The sequence below is a fragment of the Agelaius tricolor genome, unplaced genomic scaffold (genome assembly GCF_023055355.1).
Source record: "Agelaius tricolor isolate 1412-34295 unplaced genomic scaffold, bAgeTri1.0.p SCAF_1, whole genome shotgun sequence".
In the NCBI taxonomy this organism is placed as follows: Eukaryota; Metazoa; Chordata; class Aves; order Passeriformes; family Icteridae; genus Agelaius; species Agelaius tricolor.
The window spans coordinates 25,529,427-25,547,716 of NW_027269261.1; the positions used below are offsets into that span (position 1 = coordinate 25,529,427).

The following is an 18,290-nucleotide window of genomic DNA, read 5'->3' on the forward strand; positions in this document are numbered from 1 at the left end:
ATATTAACCCAACTCCATCCATCTGCAGCTCTGGAGCTTGAGAGCAGCAGCAGAAATGGCCAAGCAGCTTCCAGCTGAGTAAGCACACATTTTATATAGCAGCTTGTTTTAATAAAGCATTGTTCTCTCTTATACTGAGGGTCCTAGGGCTGTAAGCAGCACAAAATCAAAAAAGCCTGTGGAAAGTTTAAGACTAAAGCAGAATAATCATATTTATTACTGTTAGAATTTACCAACAATGTTTGCAAAGACACTTAAAATGGAAATCTGCCTGTCTCATGCTGAAGCATCACAAATTAAGCAAAATACCAAGCAACTTTTCAGTCTGACTAGGACATCTACTCATTCTACCTCCCAGTCCATCTCTGAGGATAGCATTAAATAGTGAATGAATTGAACTTTATTCTGCTGCTGAGGTGCATGGTTAAGGACATATGAAAAAGATTTAAGTATTATTAAGAGAAAAGACCATACACATAATTTTTTTTGTATTTCCACAAGAAACATTAATGAAAAGTTTAAAAACAACTTCTGGAAATATCCACATTCAAGGAATATTGAAACCATATGAGATGTGGGCATTGCCATAAGTCAAGGACACCTCTGAACACATGTAATGGCTATTCTCATTAGCCTTGATGAGATTAATTGCATCAGAGAAGTTCACGAAGGCAAGTCCTATCAGTGGCATTTGTGTTGCACAGATGACATCTGTCATAAACAGTTCAGGTTTGTGAAAGGCTTCTTTTATGAACCTTTAGTATTAGACCAAATGACAACAGGTTCCAGCCTAGGTGGCTGTGGTGACTCAGGCACATTTACAACATTGGCCTAGTCTGTACATCACGTGTTCATTTTTCCTGTCTCCATATCCTTGTGCTACAGGGCGTAAGAGGGTGAAACTCTCAGCTCCTTCCAGTCCCATCCAGTCTGAATTTAGAGCTGCAGTAGAACAATCTGGTTGGTTTCTTGTTCCCAAGATACACCATCTTCTTTTTCTCTCTGTACTTTTTTAAATAGAAAAGATTCTCCCCACGCTTTGCACGGAATTTTGTACATTGGTAATTCTTACCATTTTTAAGCCTATCTGCCAGCTTTTTTCCCCCAAGTGAACTCCTGAAGTGACAGCATGACTACTCTGCAGAGAAGCCACGGGGAGCTGCACCATGCTGGTTCCAGGAGCCCTCCCACCCAAGCCCTGTCTCTGGCAGAGCAAAGCAGCCCGCGCTGTCTTGCAATGACTGTTCTCTCACCGCTGCCTCCGAGCGTGCGGGCTCCCGGGCCAAACATGAAAATCAACAACCAGCATTTCTCCTGCAGGGCAGATGCAGTGCTAGAACTGTGTGAATAGCACCTCATAGCCACCCTAGCCCAATGTGGGGCCTCCTACCAGATTTTATGAACAGAAGAGTTTTGGGTCTGGCTGATAATTTGGGAAAAAGATGAGAGGGGAAACCCCCAGCACAGCAGGAACTGATGTGAGTGAAACAATAGCTGGAACTCTGACTCATTGCTGAAGCAATGTCCAAACACGAGCATCAGAGGACACACTGTTCTGCAGAAAAAGTCAGCTTCTGTATAAGCTGCACACCAGGAGACCTAAAAAAAAAATCTTAATTTTGAAAAAGTTAAAAATCCCTTTTCACATTTTTCAAGAGTGAGATCATTATTCCCCCGGTGGTTTTAGATTTGGTAAATACATTTTGCCAGACTCCAGAAATTTTAACTTGATTTTAGCCTGTTCTTTGCTTTTCTGTTTTCTACAGTGGTAGAATACTGCTCCATAAGCAATATTAACAAGTCTCTGTATTCACTTACCATATAGTAAATTAGTGATTTAAAAGTATTTCCTGACTTAAGCTATACGATCATGCAGAAAGTTCGAAAAGTCTGCTGAGTTCAAGAGCTTTTAGATTTGTTGAAATGCCATAAAGGAATGCTCTGTTTGGGACAGGCAGACAGTCTGATCCTGTGTGCAGTATGATCACAAAGCCAGGGGGAAAACAGAAAAAACTGAGCTCACCTGCCTGCCTAAGGCCAATATTTTTTTTTCTTAATCCAGGTCTTGCTCTCACTACCTGAATGAAATCATACTTGGAGAAAGCTTGTCCTTTAGGTCAGAGGTGCAATCACAAGACTGCATTTTCTCCACGGGTTTTGTATTTCAGGGGTTGATGAAATAATTCCTGCCTAAGGTAAACAGGACTCAGTTCAGCTGAATAGAGCAGATTTATCCAAGATTTCAAGTGAACACTAAGAAATGCAAAGCAGTTTAGGCAACAAGCTAAGTTTCAGAGAAAGGAAGATATTCACTGCAGAGTCCTAAGAATGAAAATACTGAGTCAAATGATTTCAAAGCCAGAATATTTTATATATGATCAGCCTAATAAATGGAAAAATGTGTAAATCTGCTCCTTCTAGAGCATTATAAAATGGCATTACATAGGAGATTGATTTCCAGAGCTCCCAGGAGTATGCACTCCTTTCCTGATGCACACGTCTAAGCACCATTAACACAGTTACCAGGGGGACTATATACATGTCAGTATAAAGTACATGATCAGAACCTTCTGAATTACAACTCCCTAATTAGTGTCCCTGTGTCAATTATCCCATTCAGGATGTCAAATATTTCATGAGGATTAAATTTCAAAATACACAGTCTCTCTGATATATAAAATCCCAAAAGGCTGCTCAAACATATATCAATGTTATTATATCACATACAGCAGGTGAAAGATTAAACAGTCTGCCACACAGATCTACAATTTTAAAGCTACCATGCTTTTGATACTGTCTAATTTGGCTCTGCAGTTGCATCCACAGACTTTTACTTGTGGAGATACATACCGTGCCAAACAGGAGGAAAAAAAAAGGATTCCGGTATTCAGTCAACATTTTCTTTTCCAAAATAGTGCCAGCATTGTAATTCAATACCTAAACTGAACCTCTCTGACCCCTCAATGCAAAAAGAAAGGGCAGAGGAGAGAAGGAGAGGAAGAAGAAAGGGTCTCCACAATGCCAATGTCTGAGAAATCTTTGCTTCGACGCTTTCTCTTCACTGCCAGGAATGTGTGCAGCTGGGATGTGGGCATATCCAATTAGAAGCATTTAGGCTTTCAGATTAAATCAAACTTCCTCAAAGAAATATGGTAACACATTAACATTCAAGTTTTAAAACAAACTTGGCCTCCATCTATTAGAGGAAGTAGATCTCCAGGTGAGCAAAATAACACTGGGCTGATTCTGCAGGGCAGAGGAACACATCTAAATTAAAATCTCCCTGTAGTTCCCAAACTGAAGTGTTTCCAGAATGAACTGCTGAATTAAGACCTAAAATATTTCACACCAAGGACAGTTCTAATGCCTCAAAATTTGACATTTTTTAAAGTTTAATATTTGGTTTAACTTAATGTTTCCCTGTTACTTTTCCACAGATGTCTCAATCAAAAAATGGTTACATAAAAACGCTCTAATGAGCAAATTTACTGACTGAAACCAGAACAAAGAATCCTAATTGACTATTCAAGCAAATGCACAGAAAGCAACTTTTGAGGTTATAATTGTAAATATTGTGTCAGAAACTCAGCCCTCACAATGACACTCATCTATTTGAGATAGAAGCAAGTACCAGCAAGCCTAATCTGCTCATTGTCATTAGAGCACACAATAGACTACTTATGGACAAGCAACAACCCAAATATTAGTTCCAGAAATAATTAAGGAAATATTTTAAAATATCAAGGGAAAGATAATTGTGTTTGGCTACAAAGAAGCAAAATATAGCAAATAAGTTGTCTATTACAAATAAATACCCAGTCAAGGGTTTCTTGCACTCCATTTCTGCTGTAATTGCATATTGAGATATGTTAAAATAAGATATTAGGAAGAGACAAATGTGAAAATTCAATGTTCTAAACTGTAGCATCTTTTAAGATCACAGGCCAGACTTGAGAAGAGGAGAAATTAAAAAAAAAAAAAAAAAGTAAATGAAACCAGAATGCCTCAAAATGCCTAGAAGAGCTTTATTCATCCATGAGCTACATTTTACCAAGCAATTTCAAGGATATTTCAAAGTCCTGAAGTAACACTCCTGCCCTCAATGCTCTCTGTAAGCAGGAAGTTCCTTTATCCCACCCCTGTGGGAGCTGTGAACCCCTGAAGACAAGGACTCTTACTAGACACATGCAGAGCAAAAAGTGCAAGTATGGCTCCTCCCTGTGCTCTCATCTCAAAGCAGACCCTGAACACAATTCCAACACAAATAACACCAACAACCATTGACAACAAAGTATTTTCCCATTCAAATGGATCCCTTTTCCAAATTACATTTTTCTTACATTTGCTATTTCATACCAACTCTTTTAATAAAGGCAGACATCATTTTCATCCTGCATTATGCTTTGCAGCAGTGCCTAAATTCACCAGCTCATCAGTGTATGCTGTGCTTTAATAAGCTGGGGTCAACCTAATTTCCTCCTCCTAGCGCTCCCTCCCCACAACTTCTTCACGTGTTTCAGCTTTACTTTGAAGTGACTTCCTTGCCTGGCATGCTAAAATCCAGAAACAGAGTGCCTATCATTATGACTGCAGTTCATGCCCTGACTAGTCACAGCAGAAGGAGAATTAGACTATAATCTCCTAAAAAATGTAGAATCTGTAAATCAAAACCAACCAGCTTTTTGGCATGTAGATCAATGAACCCATGTGGGGGTATGAAAATCCAAGAAACTCTTCTAAGGTAAAGTCAGCCTCAGTGTATGAATTTGTTCAGCTTGGATTTTTTCCTCTCCTCTGCCCCTTTATGCCCTCAAAAGAAGTGTTCAGAAAAGTTTTTATCGCATCCTACAAAACAGCAGCTTTTGCTGGATCAGAGGACAAAACAGGCACAAACAAGTTTAGAATACAAGCAGTACAGAGGTTCACAACAACCTACCTTCAGTGCTACCCCACCTAGTCTTGATGGTAAGGATGTTTGCATTTCTTTGCTCTAAATATAAAAACAAACAACAGTGGCGGCTCTTCTAATCAAAGGAGTATTAACATGTTGCCAAGAAAATTTACAATGCATTAAAACATTGACACAAACCCTAGAGCTGTTTCACTGAAGTTATTCATGCACTACCACAGCCATGTACAAAATATATTTGGACAGAGTCAAAGGAATGGACTTGAGCCTGATAGAGTAACATACAGGTTTTTGGCATAGAATAATAATTTCCACAACACAGTGGTGGTTTCTACTTGCAGAAGTAAAGCCCTATCATGCTGACTGATATGTCATCATGCACAGAACTTAACTGGGATAGCCCAAGTTCCACTGACACTTTACAATCTAAGTTACTTAAAACCTCACAGGTGTACAGGGAGCTCACTTCCAGTAGCACAAGGGAGCCTAAATATAATCCTCCAAATAAGTGTCCCCAAAGACCAAATTTTTCCTTATCCACCCTAATCAAAGATGCTGAATCAAAGGCTTACAGAAAAGAGATTTAAAGTAAAAATTTTTCTCTGTAGTCCTCTGGTTTCTCAGCTTTGATGTCTGCCAGGTTCCTCAGAGTTTCCGGGTTTTTTCCTAATGGCTGGAATGCTCTGGGAGGGGAGAAGGTGACAGAGGCCGATCTGCTGACCACATACACCCAATATGTGCTTCCTAAGTCTTCCTCTTAGTGACATTTCCAAAATGGAAAATTAACAACTACCATAAACAAAAAAATCTGTAATCCTAACTCCTCTTTCAACTCAATTTTTCATGCCAGTGTGGACCAGTGTGGAAAGAGAGGGCCTCCAGAGTATCAGCTTCAGTAGATGGGGACGCACAGGATAGTGTGAAACAGTTGGAAGGCCAGGTTTAAACATGTAACCTGAAACACTGGAAACTAGAACTCACAGCGGGTCTTAGCAACAAAATCAACAATATAGGCAGCCCATGACATGTGATCACCAAAGCAGAAGCAAGGTTGCTTAAATATAGCCTCTGTAGGTACTGGAATATTTCTGAGAAGTACACATCAAGTGCAAGACAGATGCTACTAATAAGTAGAGCTTTAGACATTTATTTGTGTATTAAAATATCCAGCTATATTTATCTGAAAGACTTAACCATACCATTCTTGTCAGAAAGGTATGCAAGTTACTTACTGCTGTCTAGACAAAAAGATTTAAAATTGGAAAAGATAAAACCTTTGTAAAGGAACATGGAAAAGTGCTTTATGAATCCATGAGAAGAGCAGTATCTATGCACTTGAGTCCCCAGAGCACTGGTTTTAAGAGCTTTCTCTGTTGGGGAATTTAGTATATTCACTATTTCATAAACAGTTTCCTAATGCTTGTTCTTGAACCTAAATTGTTTGGTTTTAGGGGCAGAGGTTAGTAAGTTATGAAAACTCTAGAAAGCTGGGAAAATCAATCAGTCTTACAGGCAGGAGTGTTGTCTGATGATCATCTGACACTTTTGAAGTTGTGGCCACGGTGTGGTGAACCACTTCAAACTAGGATATAAAGATATGAATCATCTACAGTGAGTAAGCTGTCCCACTTCCAAATTTCCTGAAAAAAAAATCCAGACTACCTGGACACTCACCATAAGTGTTTGGACAGCTTTAAATGATCCTGTGATCTCAGTGAAGAAAATGTTCTTGAAATGAGTTACATGTTTCACCTCTATTTATAGCATAACCATAAACCAGACCTGCTAAACAGAGGTTTCCCAATCTCTGCTACAGATATTTGGTACCATGTGGTGCATAAAGCTGGAAGGAAGTAGCATACAAAAGAGTTACCACAGACTTCAAGGAGCAAAAAGGTATGCAGAAATTCACAAGCTTCCCTAAACATTCAGAAACCAATATTTTTTTTGGATGGTGCAAATATTTCTCCACCACTACACCCTTTAAGCATTTAATCACCAGCCTAAACAAACAGACTGAGAGCAGTGTTCAAGTAACACTTCAGAATATCAAGCCCCTGTCAAGAGAGAGAGCTCTGGATAGACACAGGAATGAAATTGATAGAGTTTGTTCCTTGATCACCCCATGGGCATTGCACAGAAGGAATAACCAAAGAGAAAGCCCAGGTGAGGAGAAGTCAGTGTGCTGGCTTTATACAGCTCCTGTCTCCCATGCTGCAGGGAGCAGTGCTGAAGCTCAGGTCATGGACACAGTGCACAGCAGTGCCCAGAACACAGTGCTCCCTCTGGGTCTCTTCCAGCCATGAGCTGGACAACTGCAGTCCAAACAGCAGGACTATCTATAAAGGTGGCATGATTCAGTCATCTCTTTTCCAAAAACTTTCCATGGGCAATTGAGTAAGAACTAGCTTTGCTGAATACTCACCCTTATTCTCTGAGTAGATCAAATCACTTACAGAAGCTAAAAGTTATATTATTGTACTCATACTAACTTGAAATAGGGATCTTAAAATACTTCCTGGTATAAATCAATATAAGTTCAACAAAATTCACACAGCATGAAAGCTCAGCAATAACTTCACAAAATTGAGTTCTTTTACCCAAGTAAGTATTGCTGTCATTGACTAGGAATTTTTCCTGTGATTCACAAAATCTCTTAATGGAGAAGAGAATTTGAGATAAGCAAATTTGAGATAAGCAAAGGTGCAAAACTTATTCCTGTCTTGATACAAAATTATAATTGAGCTGCAATTCAATGCAGAATCAATCTTTGTGTCACCTTTTCCAAATGTATGTTCTCAATGATTGTGACTTCATCACCTCTCCAGGCTTGGCTATGTTTATATTTACAAAGGTTTTCATAACAACTATTCTGACTCTCCCCTGGTGTAATTTAGCTTGTTCTTTCTTATTATATCTGCCATGAAAACAAAAAGAACATATTACTCCTTTCCTCTTTACAATAGTATGGTTCTTTTACATCTTAATTATTGCCCTGACCCTTCCATCTTCTTTTTTGTGTGCTTAACAACTACAATTTTTCAAGTTCTCCTTGGCTACAGTGCTCCAGAGTCCTTACCAGTACAAATCCCTAGAAGATTACTTCTGCAGGCTGCATTCTGGTTTTCATATACATACTAGCTGGCCACTTAGCTTTTTAATAATTCATCAACTCATGTTTAATTTGATTCACATTCCCAGATCTTTTCCAGAGAACTGCTGTCTATTGTATTACCCCATCCTGTATCTGTGCAGATTATTTCTGCCTAACACTTTGCTTTTGTTCCTATTGAACTTAATCCTATTTTTTTCAGATGATGTCTCCAATTTGTCAAAATCATTTGGGATTCTAATTCTGCTTTCCACATGTTCAGAACCACCCCCATCTCCTGTCATATGCAAATTTACTGCATAGAATATTATTCCTTTATTCAGATAATTCATGAGAATATTTAACAATATTTAATTGAGAACAATCCCCTGTAGAATCTCCTCAGTATATTTCAATTAAACAATATAATTAGGTCACTATTATCTAGTTTCTCTTTTAATCCAACTTTGCATTTACTCACAAGACTTAATTTCCTTAGCTTTCCAGTGAGAGAATCTTTTAAATGAATTCCAAAATTTAAGTAACACAGGAGCTGGAGTCTTAGTCTTTCCTGTGGACCTGTGTACCTCATCAGAGCAGGAAGCTAGTTTACTTTAACAAGTTATTAGATATTCCCCCTGTCCATGCTGTGTTGCATTTTCTTACGAATTTTTAGAACATTTGGAATTTTTTCAGAGGGATTTTGGGCATTTTCTCATTGAGTATGAACCGACAATCAAATATTGCCATGGCATAGCATGCAAATGAATTTTATGCAAAAATCAAAAGCACTTCTGAATTCCTTGTCAGCAAAACATATTCTTCAAATATTCACTATTGTGGGGGCAAGCATCTGTAAGAGGTTTTGAGTAGGCATAGAACCATGCATCTCATATAAATGATGTATCTCATTGATCAGCATAGTTAGAAACATCCCCGTGTGCTGATTTATGTCTCAATGCCTCAATGTGGCTAAAGGCCCCCACAAAGTGTATGGATACCATGTGGTAGTGAATCAGTTATGCTCATTCGGATCACCCTCAAAGCACTTATGTCATATTGTTGACTCTTCAGCCACCTGCTCTTGACAAGGAGGTCTGGCACACAGTCTTTGGAGCATACTTGATTTGCTCCAGTCATGCCCTGTTCTGACTATAAAGTATATTGTCATCGTTTTCATATTAATATCTTTTGAATAGCCAGCCCTATCTGTACAAATGCATAAAGGAGATGGAAAAGGTGCAGAAGACACATGGTTTCTTTGGAGGAATAAGTTTTGTGCATCAGTCAGATGGTATAGGCTACCTAAATACACATCTGTCAAATGAAAATTGAGTTAAAAACAAAGTGGCACAACATCCCTGATCAGATTTACTACTAAAATAGATGATGTACTTTTTTAATCCTATGACAAGTCATGTGGAAGACCAAAACGCATTCAGATGTAAGAATCTGATAGAATTGCCCTTGAAAATAAAGAGGTTGAATTATTATATTTTATGAAAAATAAAATACAAATGCACAATATACATAAACAACTCCTGCTTCCACTCCACACATAACAATCAAAACAAAATCCTCACTAATCCTAACAATGGTTACTATAGTCATTCTATGTCTAGGTGTGGGGGGTTTCTGCATTAATAGGAGAGGAAAAAAACATAAAAATTAATTGTTTTAATGAGCCACATGAGAAAATAAATCAAATTGTAGATCAGTATTTACAGGATCTGTTGTACTTGGTCAAAAATATTACTGAAGTTTTCTGCTGGCAGATGATTTTGTGTAAAATGTGTTGCTAGAAGAGCATCTTCACTTCTGAAATGATGCTTGAAAAACAGAAAATAGAATTTCACAAGTTGTTTGGGTAAAGATTTTCTCTCGAGTAATCTAATTTAAAATTGAGTTATTCCAGATTTATAATAAATAGCTCAAGTGAAAAAAATATTGGATTTCATACATAGTGCATGAGGCCCTTGCTGGCCATTCACTTCTGGTGTCATTTATGATGTCTTTGCAAAGAATTAGATATTTATGGGGTTCTCTACTTGCAAATTTATCCAGAGTTTCAATTGTTAGATATCTATCACCCCATAATCTCATTCACTCAGGATTAAAAATACTTCCTTTAAAAGTATAACATATTCTTTATGGATTTTCAGTAATGGAGGGGGGAAAAAAAAGGGAAAAAGAGTAATTGTACTTGAGACTGGAATTGAGACCAAACACATTTATCTGCAGAACTGTTTTGTTGAAGATGTATGAATTTCAAAATTTAATAAATATAGACCTGGAGACAGAAACATCTCAAACCACAAATCAAAACTACTGAGGTCTTTAAGAAATATTCATGTTAGGCATGGCCTACAGGACTATGAGTTGCTTCATTTGAGATCAGGAGAAGTTGTCCTGCCAGGAGCAGTGACAGCACAAAAGGAAAATAATCTCAGTACAATTACCAGTCCTGGGGATTAAAGACAAATATATTTTCATGTAACTATGATTAATGAATATTAGCACAGCTAATATTCTGGTCTTTGTCTAATAAAATTTAGCAACCAGCAAAACTAGAAAATTGTAATGAGATCATTTGTTACTATCCCTCCCCTCTTTTTACCCTATTACTGTCTACCTGTAAAAGGTTTAGATGCAGTGGTCTGTGGGAACTTCTTGAAGATGACATCCTACTGAACAATAAATGGAAAAGAACTGACTGATAAAAAAGCCACATACCTGCTTCTTAGTGACTGTCTAGAGCTACAGTGGAACAGGGCAACTGTGTTTTTCCCTCACAGTCCCCCCCCATCCTGAAATCAAGCCAAGCCTTAAGGCAATTTCCTGAAATGGCACTTTTAGCTAATGGGAAAGTATATTATAGGATGCAGAGAGAACCTATAAATGGTAACAAGGCTGAAATCCTCAGCTGTGAACCCCCATAACCTGTTGTTAATCTAGACACTGAGGAAATGGTGGTATGATGATAATTACTTCTCTGTTCCTCCAAAGGAAGTGCTGCATGGTGCACTTTAAATGGAAGGAAAGAATATTGTCTTTTTAGTATTTTTATCATGCATTGTTAAGCCACTGTATTCCTGTGGTGCATCCCACTGTGGTGAAGCCAAGGGCTCTGTCTACCTGATGAATATTAAGTGGGCAGCAATTTACAGTACATGGGATTGATGAAATTTATTCCAGTGTAGGTACCACTGGTTCCTGTATTCCAAATACTTGCAACAAGAAAAAATATATCTTTCAGAAAAATCTCAGAGCTGCAAAAAATTTTCCATGCAACTGGCTTTCCACTGATTTCAGCAGGTAATGGGAAAAGATCTAGATGATGTTATTAAACAGCAAAATTTCACTTATGTGTACTTCTGGGAAAAAAACCCTCATCAACAGCTGAAAATTCCAGAGGTTCACCAAGACCAGAAAAGAAGACTCACATAAAATAGGGTTAGAAAGGACTTCAGGTCATGACCCATGCTGTGTGAAATGACATTGAAACTCACTGCTTGCATCCCCCGTCACGTTGTTTCTTCTCTCAGTAACATGTATTTTTAGTGTACATCTACTGAAAGTTTTCAGCCACACAGCATTCTAAGTATCTTTCTTTTAAAATGAATTAAAGTATTAAGTACATAGACAAAGGGACTATTAATGTAGGTCAGGATAGGCCTGTATTAACTAGGATGCACATGCCAAATACAGCCAGTAGTGAGAGTGTCAGAAATGCACTAGAGTCAGGTCTTGTGTGGTTCATAATTATGTTTGTCTACTATAGAAAGCATTCATGCTGTAAGAATGTCACACAAGTCTTAGCCAACAACAAGTCACAGTGCAATAAGGAGTCTGCTATGCTCTGGTTCTGCCCTGAGCTGTTCAAATCTGTCTGCAGTGAGAGCATGGTGGGGTGTGTCAGAAGACTGGAGAAGCTTTGCTCCACAGCAGATTTTATTGCCTGCAGCACATATGTGGTTTGTAAGCACAAATGCCTTTGCCCACTTTTCTATGAAGACACCTGTAAACAGTGAGGTGAAAACAATCCAAGGATCCTCAGGTCACAAAGCACACACAGATGCCTACTCTCCACTTCCAGTAGGGTGACCCAAGTCCTCTCCAAGATGAGTCTTGAGCCGTGTCTAGAATCTTTCCTTCATTTCGGAAGATTATCCCTCACCCCTTAGCCAAACTTCTACAGGCATCTTTGATCCAGAGGGTGAACTGCAAATCCTGGAAGATCAAAGTTATTCTTAAGATTTGAGTTGCTCTTGTTTCTTCCTGTGAGTCAAAACACTGGAAAGTAGTTCATTCCTCTTTTTGCTCCTGGAAATTTGCTTCTTCCCATGGAGACAGATGAGGTGGCTGCAGACAGAATTAGACAGTCAAATGTTTTGAATATGATTTGTGCAGCCAGCTCTGCTCTCAGGAATCCAGGGCAGCTAATCTTGAAACGAAAATGAGCACATCCTTCAGAATTAAATACCTGGCATGAGTTATGCAGTTTAAGCTATCTGCCATTGGTTCCAGCCTTAATAAACTAATCTAGAAAACAGCTTGCTTTCCCAAACTTGCTGCTTCTCAGTCTTTTTGGTTGAATAGCTGTAACACGTAGTGGGGACATAATTGCAGATTCATCATAGATTTAGGAGATAGGAATTCCTAAAACCAAAATTTTAATCATGGTAATTGACACTTTATGTATTTTTCTACAAAGCATTTAGTCTCATTATGTTTTACAGTTTTACAAATACCGCATACACTATTAAAAATATCAGAGAAAGACTATGCTTAAGAGATTGCCTGCAGGTGGCTATCATGTGAGCAATAGACACATTAATGAAGCAAATCCTTTTTGCACATTTATGTCAGAACAAGAACCATTAGAATATTTAGATTTTTTTTGTTGGCTAAAACCCTCTGAGGTATCCAGCTCCCCAGTTTCTGGCCTGTAGTGAAGACAAGTTACTGTCTTCTAAAATTTTTATGGCCTACAAGCTGTCTCTCAGGACAAACAGTTCCTTTTGCAGGTCAGAATCAAAACCTGTTGCATTAAATTTTACTTGCTGTTGCCATGCCAACATGCTCTCTTTCCTCACACTTCATTTTGCACTCTGAATGGCATGCCTAATAAAAAATCAGGACTTTCCATTTTAGCCATCTCAAATGTACATCTGGACTCCATCCCAGACTGTAGGTTCCTTTAGGAAATATTCTAACTCCAGTTAAATATACAGTTCTTAACTATTTAAAGGTGGCTGAGCAAAATCTCACAGCAGGACTGAATTTTAACACAAAACACTTTGATAGGAAACTAATATTTGTATTTGCTGTTATTGTGGAGTTTGGTAAATCACTAGGGCAGAACGTGAAGTTGTTTTCCATCAGGAAGGTTGCCTATAAAAACTTCAGGCAAACTGTGGGAAAAAAAGAAAGAATCCTGCATCTAGCAAAGAACCTATGTGAAACGATGAGCTACGCTGACAGCATGGGTGCACTGGAGAGCAATACAGTTGCTGAAATGTGAAAATGTCTGAAGTTTGCCTCAGTTGAAGGTGTAAAACCTTATTCAGCTAATTCCACCATGGGCAGCCTGTAATGGTGTCTTACTGCAGACACAGGCTGGGCTTTTCTGTTCCCAGCTCATGCTTGGTGTAGGGAGCAGGGCTGAGGCACAGGAATGCTGCCCAGAGCATTCCAGTGGGCAGGGAGGCACTTTGCTTTGTCCCTCACCAAGCTTTACCCCAACCAAAGAAAACAAAGAGCAGGTTTTGAAGACACTGTAAACTTTGCCCTCTCAGCTGGAGGCAGAGTGAAGCAGTGGCAGTCAGCAATAAGGGACAGGCAAGAAGAAAACAAAAAGTGATGGAGAGAGACAGCCGCAGCACAAAGGGTTCATTCTGTGCCTCTATTAAGAAGTCTGAAAGTCCCCTGCTGGGGAAAAGAAACCATTAAAATGTTCATTAGAAAGAATATTACCTTGGGCATTTAATATTTATTGCAAATCTTTATAAGCCATTACTCTTGGGATGTATTCCAGTAAGTCCCCATGTACTCCCTGTCCTGCTCCAGTCTGTCAGCAGACCAAACATCCCACAGCAAGTGCCAGTGATGCTCTGTGGCAGTGGGATGCCCAGTTTACCAGGAGGTTTCTTTTACATACACAGCTATTTGAGCTTTTGTAGCTGAATCCCCAGAGTATTTAATTTTAGATTATCTAAAGGAAAAAGTTACAACAACTAAAAATAAAGGGAATGTACACCACACAGTTTTTTCAGCAGTGCCAGTGGTTTTAAGAAGAATAAAATAACATTGGAAGTGCTGGTCATGTACACAGTACCCAACCCACAGCTCCAGCTATGTGCCTGCAGTAGCTTCTCAGCCCCAGAATATGAAATCCTCTACCTGGTTCCCCCCTAGTGCTTGCTTCTCTTGTTTTAATCTTCTCCAGAATTTGCCTGTAACACAGCTCTTCATTCACCATTTGAAATACAGAGCAGGTTGAAAAAAAATTACATATTAAGGTTATATATTTCTACCTGCACAGCATGAAAGGCAAACAAAAAAGACTGCCAGGAGCTGGACACATACCCCTACTTTCTCATTTCTTACTGGACATGGATATCAACTGACAGCATACAAGGTATCCTTTTGTATATTGATTTATGTATTTCTTAAGGCAGACACACCACCAAGCATTCTCCCCATATCCTCTCAGATCCCACTCTAGGGAACATGGCCTGCTGGAGCATGACTTTTCCAAAGGTTCTCTGGCCCCAGTATATAACCACAGGTCTGCCACACTGCTCCAGCTGAGTCTGCCATTAGCTGATGAAGATTCCCTTATACAGCAAATGCTGCCAGAGTGCCCATCTGAAATGGAACAGCAACAGCTTTAGAAATTTCTCAGCCCTATTTATTATGTCACTCTGCAATTACAGAAATATTCCTACCAGCTGGCACTCATTTGAATGAACACTTACACTGAAGATAACTCAGTGGTGAAAAATAACTTTATATTCTCTAAAGAGAACCTTCCAAAGTCTTCAATTGGTCATACTATCACTTGTGACCTGCACATTTTGAGAAAGTTAGGTTTAACCACTTACTAGACACTACAAATAGACCAACACAACTCTAAAGATATTAGAAGGGCAGCAAACTGCTTAGAGAAATTAAATCCACAGTGCACCTGAATCTAGAGCATTTGATACAAAATCCCTATGCATTTGATATCCTGATCTTCCTAAATTAAGAAGATTGGAGACATCCAATATCAGAGAGACAATAGTTCACATAAATCAAATCTCCTCTACTGATCTAATTCTGTTGCTTTCCCATAAGAATTCCTGCACTCAGGAATTCTTTAGTTATGAGTGAGAACTAGGCTGTCCAAACACATCATGTAGCCTTGATGATATACAATGAACGAGCAATAAATAAAATGTTAAACTTTGCTTTCATTTTGGGCCAGCCAACAGAGCATTAAACGCAGCAGTGATTCCTTTGCCAAGCCATTGTTAGACACAGTTAACATCAAGTAAATACTGATGTAGTAAGGTGTATTTCCATGTTTTCAGTCACTTATTAATATAGGGAATAAAGAAAAGATGTGCTAAAGTATAGTGTGATGAGACACACTCATAGTAAGTTGTAGGTATGTTTCTCCTTTATTCATTTGCTACAGGGTAGATTCTGAGGATACTTTTTCTCAAGGTACTTTGGGAAAAAAATGCAGTGGTTTACAACCAATACCATTTTATTCAGTTTTTCTTGTACTTAGGCCCACTTAGTCATAACTGTTGATTTGAAAAAATTCATTATTTTCCTTGAAATAAGAAGAACTACTTTTGCTATTGCAAAATAGATTTTTTACTGGATTTTCTTTCACTGCACTGAGCCTGAACACAATGTCCTAGGAACACAAACAAAAATGATTCCAATTACCTGGCAATATGGCATCAACAAAGGAGTAAAATTTATTTTCACATTAATTATAGAATTGTGTTGTTACAGTTTAGCTTGTGGAGTTGGGGGGAACAAGTTGTTTTTTTTAATCTCTCTGTCATAGAAGGAATTACTCTAAACATTTTCTATCTTCCTTCTTAATGAATGTATATATTATAAAAGACATAAATTTTATTTTTTTTCATTTTCAAAATGTATGAAAATTTAGTCTAGGTTAAGATTTATAAAAACATCAAACTCAGTAGGCTGGGGAGAAAGAGAATACTTTCCATTATTTCATCTTCATCATCAGACAGGACACAATTCCTAAATTCTGCTGTTCTGTTCTCTCCATACATTAGCTGCTGTCAGTCGGCCAAGTGCAGCTGGAGTGTAAGAACTTCCCTTGACATATGTTAATTGATTTCTTTGCCTAAGAACCTAAGGATATGATAAGGATATGATCCATGCTTCTGGTACATGGAAACCAGAGTCAATGCAATATAATACTGTAATGAGAAAAGAAACAAGGAATTTCTGTCTAGGGTGAGATTCTGTAAGTTACTATTTGCAACTTGCCCACTGTTAAACTCTGGCCCTCCCATGTTTTTTAAAAGGAGGAGTGACTGCACAAAGATCTCTCCCTCTCTGCAATAATCCCACAGTATTCACAGGTATCAGCTGTAAAATATTGGCTATATAGTAGATATCTATCCCTTCTGTGTGCCATAGGAATCCCTGGCTAGAGACAGATGTCTACTCTGTGTGTTTTCAATAGATTTCCTCTATTACACCTCCTGAAGTTACTTGAAAGAATTTAATATTCTCACTTCCTCCTAGGTAAATCAATCCTGTGTTTTTCCTCCTGGAGTTTATTGTCTTCTTCTGTATTCTGTTGAGATTGAGGTCAATGGTTCTGGTCTCTGTTTCCTCCCCAGCTACCCCAACCCACTGCCACCTTTCCAGGCAGGAAAACCCCAAGTGACGGTCAGCGGCAAAGTGAAGGTCAGAGATTTCCCTGGCTGTCCTTCAATGCCTTCCCGCAGCAGCCTGAGTCAGCAGGCAGCTCCTCACAGCTTAGAGCTGCCTGCTCTCTGGAGAGCACGCACAAAACATAAAACTTCATGACTGATGACTCCTTCATGAGGAATCCAATCATTTCTAAGCCAGTCCTTCACCCTAGCAGAATCCTTTTCTTCACAAAGTGTTAAATGATTTTCTCTTTAAGCTGGTTCATGTCCTATCCCAGGTAGGATAGGATGTGAACCAGCTGAAGTAGGTCTGAACAGAAATTTATATCCATTTCACTTCAGTTAATTCCTATTTGAATAGCAAACAATTAAAATTTTATTCACTTTTAACAGTTGGTCTTTTTCTTCAATCTTTTAGCCCATCCATAAAAATTCTGAGTCAATTCACATTTCACAACAGTTTATGTTGTTCTTAAGCACAGTTTTCAGTTCAGACTCCTTCCACGTAAAATATTTTTCTGGAACTGAGGAGATTTGTTTTAAAGCTGTAAATTTTCAACTTTTGAAACTGATTATTGATTCTCATTTCTGATTATCTTACACAAGTCAGTTTACATACTTCAAAAAGTGTGTCTTCAGCATTCCCTGATATTCAGTGGAGTTCCTGGTGACAACAGGTTATAAGCTTTGACCAAGAGACCAATCTTAGTCCAAAGGCAGGTTTGAAGCAGGTGGTTACCCAGTAATAAATATGAGATGCAAATAAAGCTCAATTATAAGGGGAAGGCTGGCTGACAAAACAAATAAAATGCAGAGTTTTGCTGCAAGACTTGGGTGATTCTCATGCAAGGTCAATAGATGGAGAATGTGAAGGTCTCTGCAGCATTTTTCTGGAATTTCCTTGTTTGCTAGCACAAGTTCAACTGAGACAGACAAAACCACTGTCACTTCAAAGCACCATTTTTTATCTACAGCAACATTATGTACCCTGGAGTATACAGCCTCATGGCCCAGGCACTACCAAGGACACCAGACACCTGCCCTCAATTTCCCTGGGTCAATGCTGCCTGTATTTCAGAGAGACTCATGGCAATGTTATGCTCACTTCTGCTGCCAGGCCCAGCTGCCAGGGCAGGCTGGCATATCTCAGCCCAGGTGACAATTGCCTGTGTTATCACACAGGTGCCCTGAGGATGGGATTCCCAGCATCCAGGGGCTGCCTCAGCTGGCCAAGCTGCTGAAGGAAACACTAAATGGAGGAGTGTGTCAGGAAATAATCATTTCTCCAAGCCACAGATAATCTTTAAACTCACTGCTCATCACAGGAAATACTTATTAACCCTTTCTGTGTTCAGGGCTTTCACACATCCCTTTG

At 38.8% G+C, this 18,290-nt stretch overlaps 1 long non-coding RNA gene across 1 annotated transcript in view; it reads right to left on the bottom strand.

The window, feature by feature from the left end:
• Positions 1-18,290, bottom strand: part of LOC139590095 (uncharacterized) — a 53,105-nt gene that overhangs the window by 28,732 nt on the left and 6,083 nt on the right. The gene's annotated exons all lie outside the window — the stretch shown is intronic.